An 8016-nucleotide genomic window follows, 5' to 3' on the forward strand; every position below is an offset into this window, starting at 1 on the left:
TTCTCTCTAGCTTCATACCAACACAGCGGAGATTGACATTTCCTATTATTGTATGCAAACTCCACTAATGGCATATACCGATCCCAACTCACCGGTTGGTCCAAAACACAAGCTCTCAACATATCCTCTAGTGTTTGGATCGTCCTCTCGGATTGACCATCTGTTTGAGGATAGTAAGCTGTACTCAAGCTTAATCGGGTTCCAAAAGCTTTCTGAAGTGCACCCCAAAACTTCAAAGTGAAACGAGGATCTCTATCAGAGATTATAGTAGCAGGTACACCATGAAGTCTCACAATCTCCTTTATTTATAACCGTGCTAGCTCCTCAAGGGTGTAAGTTATCCGAATGGGTAAAATGTGAGCTGACTTTGCCAGTCGGTCCATAATCATCCAGATAGCATCAAAACCAGCCTTAGTCCTTGGCAATCCCGACACAAAGTCCATTGCAATACTTCCCACTTTCATTGCGGAACCTCTAAAGGTTGCAACATCCCGGAAGGTCTTTGATGTTCAATCTTTACCTTTTGACAAGTTAAGCACTTTGAAACATATTCCGCTACATCATTCTTCATACCCGGCCACCAAAACATCGCCTTTAAATCATGGTACATCTTAGTACTTCCCGGGTGAATGGAGAATCCGCTTTTGTGTGCCTCCTTTAAAATATCTTGCCTCAAAGTGCCAACATCCGGCACAATGATACTACCCTTGAATCTCCATAACCCATCTTTTTCTTCCGACACTCTCCACTGTTTCTCTTGCTCAATAGCCGGTAACACCTTCCATAACGCTTCATCCTTTTCATGAGCCTTTAGGAGTTCGGATTTAAAGTCATTTGAGATTTCTAATCGGCTCAAACACAAAGTTCCAGATACTTCTCGAGCACCAATTTTCAGACTCTCGAATCCCTTGAGCAACTTCTCCTCTTGAAGCATCATCCAAGCCGCATATAACGACTTCCGACTTAACGCATCCACCACTACATTCGCCTTTCCCGGATGGTAATTCAACTCAAAGTCGTAGTCCTTCAATAATTCCATCCACCTCCTCTGCCTCATATTAATCTCTTTCTGATCAAAGAGATATTTCAAGCTCTTGTGATCGGAGAAGACTTGGAACTTAACCCCATAGAGATAATGCCTCCACACCTTCAAGACAAACACAACCGCAGCGAGTTTCAAATCATGCATAGGGTAACTAACTTCATGAGGTCTCAACTATCGTGAGGCATACGCCACCACATTATGATGCTGCATCAGCACACACCCTAGACCCTTTAATGAGGCATCACAGTATACCTCAAATGGTTCGTTTGGTTCAGGTAACACCAACACAGGTGCAGTGGTCAACTTTTCCTTCAATGCCTGAAAGCTCTCCTCGCACTCGGGAGTCCAAACAAACGGAGTGTCTTTGCGGGTTAACTTTGTCAACAGCTCCTTGTAACTGATCCATGAGATCATCAATCCTCGGCAACGGGTACTTATTCTTTATTGTGACCTTGTTCACCTGCCTGTAATCCACACAAAGCCGCATGCTCCCATCTTTCTTCTTTACCAGTAACACTGGAGCACCCCACGGGGAAACACTTGGTCGGATAAAGTTCTTAACCAACAAATCCTCTAACTGAGACTTTAGCTTGGCCATCTCTAACGGTGACATTCTATAAGGAGCACTTGAGATTGGTCCCGCCCCAGGCACCAATTCAATAGCAAACTCGACCTCTTGGTTAGGTGAAAATTCATCAATGTCATCGGGAAACACCTCTGGAAACTCACACACTACCGAAATTTGTTCCAACCTTTGATCATCACCTGAAACACCCGCGGTTATCAACAGGATACCCTGACATTTGATTCCGGAACAGTTCACCATCATCGAATTCAAGTAATAATTATTCACCACGACCGGCCCTTCTGTATCTTCCGGCATAAAGTACACCGACTTTGTAGAACAATCAAGCAGGACATGGTTCTCAGATAACTAGTCCAATCCCAAGATAAGATCAAGACCGATCATCGGCAAGCAGATTAAATTATGGACAAAATCACGCTGTTTGAACCTAAACGAAACTTTCGAGCATCCTAGCCTAGTTACCTTGGCTTCATGGGTAGCATTATACACTTTTAGGTCATAACCTAAGGTTACAATCTTCAATCCTAACTCATGGGCTTTCTCAAATGCAATGAATGAATGCGATGCTCCCGAATCAAATAAAGCATTTAAAGTTTGACCAGCCATTACACAGTTACCTCGAATGAGTGTCTCGGATCCCTCGGCACCTATAGCTGAGGTGGTGAACACCCGACCAGTCTATTGTGCTTTACCATCACCCTATTTCTGCTTCTCCGGACAGTTTGTGGCCTTATGTCCCGCCTTTCCACAATTGTAGCACAATCCCCATCCGGCCTTGCATGGTGCTCCCGGATGGTGACTTCCACACCTAGTACAAGCTTGATCATTCTGAGGCTGCTTTCCAAACCTTTTTCCTTGGGAGTTGTTGTTGTTGGGCCTCCTAAAAGAACCTCCCTTCTTGAAAGGTGGACTTCTAGGTGCAAAACTCTTCCCTCGGTTCTGTGGGAATGATCCTTTGTGACTCCCTCTCTCAGCAGGTGCCTTCTTCACGCACTCTTCAGCAAATCTACACTTGTTCACCAACTCGAAGAAAGTTCTAATCTCCATTGGTCCCACTGAGCTGAAAATATCACTCCAGAGTCCTCCTTCATACTTAACGCACTTCCACTCCTCATAGTCCTCTGGAGTCTCCTGGCACATACGGGAGAACCTGAACAACTCCTCAAACTTGTCAGTATACTCAGATACGGACATAGTACCCTACTTCAGCTGTAGTAACTCAAGTTCATTAGCCGTCTTAGCAGAAGTTGGAAAGTACTTCTTATAGAACTCCTCTCGGAAGACATCCCAGGTGATATAGTCATCACCCTGCTGCAAAAGACATCGAATACCTTGCCACCAATGTGACACTTCACCAGTGAGCAAATAGGTAGCAAACTCAACACGATGTCCTTCAGGCACCACCTGCACTTGTAGTGCTCGTTCCATAGCCTGAAACTATGTATCGACTTCAGCCGGGCTAGTAGTTCCCTTGAACTTAGGTGGATTAACCTTCAAGAAGTTTGCCAGTGTCATCAGGCCCTAAACTCCACCTCCGTCATTACCATGGTTGTTCATCTGTTGACCAAGAGCCTCAGCAGTGGCTTGCATAGCAGCAGTCATATTCTCCAACGCAGTCATAAAGTTCACCGGGTCATTAGGGTTAATCTCCGGTGCACAAGCATTCGTATGACCCCTCCCACAACTTCTACCGCATCCATGAGGTGCCATCTAGTTCCTATACACACCAAACAATTGATATTAAGTTGATCAGTCTCAATATCGAAAGTCTAGTGCTTCAAAGTCCCAAATGCATGCTCATGAACGTTTATTCCAATTATATCAAGCAGATATACTAATAGTACATCACACACATACAGAGAATGCACAGAAATATAGTCAGTCCGTCCCTCAGGCTTTACAAGAACGAACTGCTCTGATACCATAATGTAACACCCTACCATACAGAGTCTTATACATAAGTCATAATTCAAAGATGGCAAGGTATTACGACCTCTAAAATAAAAATTTAGTACATAGTAATGTGAATAATAATTATAACAAGGAGCCTTTGAAGAAAAAGGGGTACAACAAAAATCGTAACTCGAAAAGCGAATTACTCCAATCGATAACGTAGCGAACAAGAATAAACTAATGTGGGATTTTATATATACAAAGAGTGTCAAAAATTGGGAATATCAAAACTCAAAATCCGGTTGTGAAGATGACCGGTCCGAGCATAGCAACATATATATACAAGTGGATAAAATAAGGAAAACTCTAAGGAAACCCAAAGGGACACAATAACTGAGAACATATTCTCCAAAATCTCCTATAAGAGGAGTCATCACAGTTTGTATTATTCAATGGAGATAAAAGTATCTAAGAGAAATCATAAAATCAAAACAGAGTCCCGAGAACAAAGAATCTTCGCTAATCCAGAAGTCTCCAACATGCTTCAACGAGGAGCCTCACGTCCTGCATCTGAAAACCACAAAATCTGCATGGGTGAGAACCAGAGGTTCCCAACATGGTAACAGCTTCCACATATATAACATATAATAATAGAGGAAAGCCGAAAGCAATCCTAGAACTTCCTCCATATAAAATCAAAGCTTATAAACAAGCTAAACCATAAAGGGCATCTGACTAAAGATCCTTCAGTCTAACTAATACTTCCCTTTCCAATTCCTTCAGACCTCCCAACCATCAGCAGGAGTATAATATAGCAAACACAGATATATCAGACAAGAGATATACAAATAGGAACAAATAAGGCATTTAGACAGATAGCAAGTAATATGCAGTCAAATAGGCAATCTCAAACAATCCACATAGTATGCATATGATGAATGCATGTCCCTAATGGCTGATGATATCATCTGTCGGTTATAGAGCCAACCCGACAAGTCTTGGTAGCTAACCATTGGAATGTCCTTCTGTCGTGTCTCCCCAACTCGAGTTATACTCAATATAAACTTGATCATAATCATGATCCATAACCATCACCCTCATTGGTGAATATTTGTGGGGGTGAGCTCATCCGGGGCTTTTACAGTGCCCGGCCACCATAACGACATAGGGTCAAAAGAGCTTCGAGTCTCAACCTAGAGTACGTGGTGGCTAGCCACTACTTCCTCCCAGGGAAACTCTCATCTCCGATAGTGGAAGTGCAAAAATTTGCAATCCATTTAACAGCATATATGCATTTATACTTAGTCATAATCATGGCTCCGCCGTAACACGGCAATAATCTAGCCATCCGACTCACGGTTAAATCCATAACCAGCCAATTCGTTAACAATTATGGCCCTTCGGCCCATGTCATAACAAGCACTTCCACCGCCGTTCTCCGCATCTCACATAATCATCTTTGATCCTCATTGATCATTCGCTTTTCCCTTGCTTCACTTGCAAGTTACCACATCCACTAGCTCCTTTTCTCATTGCTAGGCATATCATAATGATTTAAGACACAAGTGGTGTGATTGAAGGCTTAGAAGTATGAATTTTGGCTTTTAAAACTCAAAGATCAACTTTGGGATGAAAACAAGGCCACGCGTATAGTTCATCGACGCGTATACGTCATTCACGCAAACGCGTGGATTGAAAAACAGCCAAACAACGCGTGCGCGTCATCCATGCGTACGCGCGGGTACATTTGTGCCCCAAGCACAAAACCGACACAACTCCGGCACAACTCTCGGGAAAATTGCTGGGCAATTGGTGCAGCGCATCGACGCGCCCGCGCACACCATACGCACGTGTGGATGGTGCCTTCTTGAAGAACGACGCGTACGTGCCAAGTGCGCCTACGCGCGGGGGTCATTCTGCTAAAAATTTTCTATGTTAAAAGCTGCAGAATTCACAGATTCAACCCCCAATCTTCCGACGGACATAACTTTCTCATTTTAAATCATTTTTCACCCGTTCTTCCAACGGCATGAACATCCCGGATCTAATTTCATTTCTAAACAAGTTTGGTACAAAACGAGGATCTGTAGTCCAAGTTATGTCTCGTCAAAGTATGCCCAAAAACCATATTTTCATACAAAATCACAAGATGCCATTTTCAAAACAAGCCATTTTCAACTCCTTTCAAAATCAACCAAAACATGCCAATTTCAACCCTTTTTGAAATCAATTAAAATGTACCAAAATCAATATCAAGCCTCCTCAACTCACACTTTAACACTTTACCATAACTCACAAAACATCATTCCACCATTTAACACTTCTCAATCAAATGGCTAAGAGACAAACACATAGACATGTCATACATGCTTTCTCATCCCAATTTCCAATAATACCATTTCCAATCAACCATCATTGTACATAATCAATATCATACTCACCATTAACATGGTTTCACCCACAATTCAACCTTAATCAATCATCAAGCATATATCACAACATGCATATTTCTCATACAACATACCATCAAGGCATCAATAATCATCATCACATATATGACCACATCATATATCTCAACCATTCAACAACATCAACAATTCAATGCCTATCTTAGGGCCTCTAGCCTAAGTATTTCCCACCACATTACATATTAGATACGAGAAACTGAGACCATACCTTAGCCAATTTCCCAAGCTCAACCGGAGCACTTCCAAACCACTTGTCCACAAGTTCTCTAGGTCTCAACACCTTCAAAAACATATTTTTACCACCAAAAATCCCTTTTCAAGCTTTCCAAAGTCTCAATCAAGCCCCAATATTCATATATACACAACCTAGGCCACAATCATTATACCCATACATAACATCTCAATACCCAAACATCATAGAACAACAAATTACACTAGAATTGAGAATCTTACCACACCTAAGGTCCAAGGAGACAAGATTAATCTTCTCCTTCAAGAGAGTTGGCTCATATAACATCAAAGAGCCCAAAATCTCAACATTTTTGCTCATGAAACTCAAAAATAAGGCTGGAAATTCGAAGAAAAAAATGTGGCTTACCTCAAGTTTGGTTGTATGAGTTTTGTAGAGCTCTCCGCGATGAACGCGTAGCCACAAATGGTGCGGCAATCGGAGCTCTAGATCAAAAGTTATGGTGGTTTGAAGATCAAGTGGAGATAGAAGTTTGAGAGAGTGTTCTTACCCTCCCTTACTCTATTTCAGCGTGTTTGAGTGTGTTGTGAGGAGAGAGAGTGCTGAAATGAGTGTTTTAGGGTTTAGTTATGTTGGGCCAAGGGCCCACTTTGGGTCCGGTTGGCCTAGTTTGGCCCGTTCGGTCCAATCTTGGTCTGATTTCTACAAAATTGGTACCAAAATTCTCGTCTCAATATCCTCTATCATATTAAGCCATAAAAATCATATTTTTGGCTTTCTAGAAAAAATTCTCATTTATGGATTAATTAGCCATTAATTAACCGGGTCTTACAAAAGGCAAAGATCATGTTGTCATGCACATTGCAGTGAAAATATTCTTATAACTTTTGTACTGCCAAAAAAATGCATTCATTTACAATGAGTAAGCTATGATAAAAATAAATAAATAAATAAAACAAAGCAAAGGATATATAGAGTAAAGAAAGATCTATTTCATTCCCCCTAATTTGTTCCAAATTTACGAGTTAATGAATCTAAACTATGTTCTCACTGTTTGTCATAGGCTTCTATAAGATCTCCGGTACAAAATAATAGTACAGAAGATAGAAGAATTGAACTAAGATGGATTAGAATTAGAAGTAGAAAGAAGGAAGTCACTAGTGCAGGAGATTTTAGTATGAAATTTTCCAAACGAGTGAAATATTGAAGTAAGAGAATGAATAAAGCCAATTCTCTCCACAATTCTACCAATTCCTCTCACCCATTCTGTTATTTTCTCTTATCTCCTCCTATAAGTGTATCGAAAAAGAGTGATTTCCTTTTGTTGCCCTCAAGTTTCTATACTGCTGGGGTGTGCAACAGCTTTGTTATTGTTATTATCAGTTAAAGCTCCAACATTATCAACAGCATTGGAATTACCATCACTCTGCACACAAGTATACATAAATAAATAAATAGACATATTTAAAGCTAAATATATAATACATATGGAATGCACCTCCAATGAAATAGGAGTAAAATTCTAGATTACAACTACTATAATTTGTATGTTAATTTATGCTCATTCATTTTATGGGCCACAAATAGAACAGAAAAATGTATCTTTTACTGCGATTATCCACATTGAAGAATGTACAATTACTAATTAAATCTTTTGGACGAACTCAGTAATCGAACAAAAAAACTATGCAAGATTAATTTCCTGATAAGATTTGGATATATATACACCAATCATTCTACCAGAATTAGAGCATATTACAAGTGTTTTATGTACTTATAAATAATCTATCAAAATGGTTTTTATGGCAGTGGGAGAATCGAAGTTAAGTCCTTA

Source organism: Arachis hypogaea, chromosome 9 (assembly GCF_003086295.3).
Source record: "Arachis hypogaea cultivar Tifrunner chromosome 9, arahy.Tifrunner.gnm2.J5K5, whole genome shotgun sequence".
In the NCBI taxonomy this organism is placed as follows: domain Eukaryota; kingdom Viridiplantae; phylum Streptophyta; class Magnoliopsida; order Fabales; family Fabaceae; genus Arachis; species Arachis hypogaea.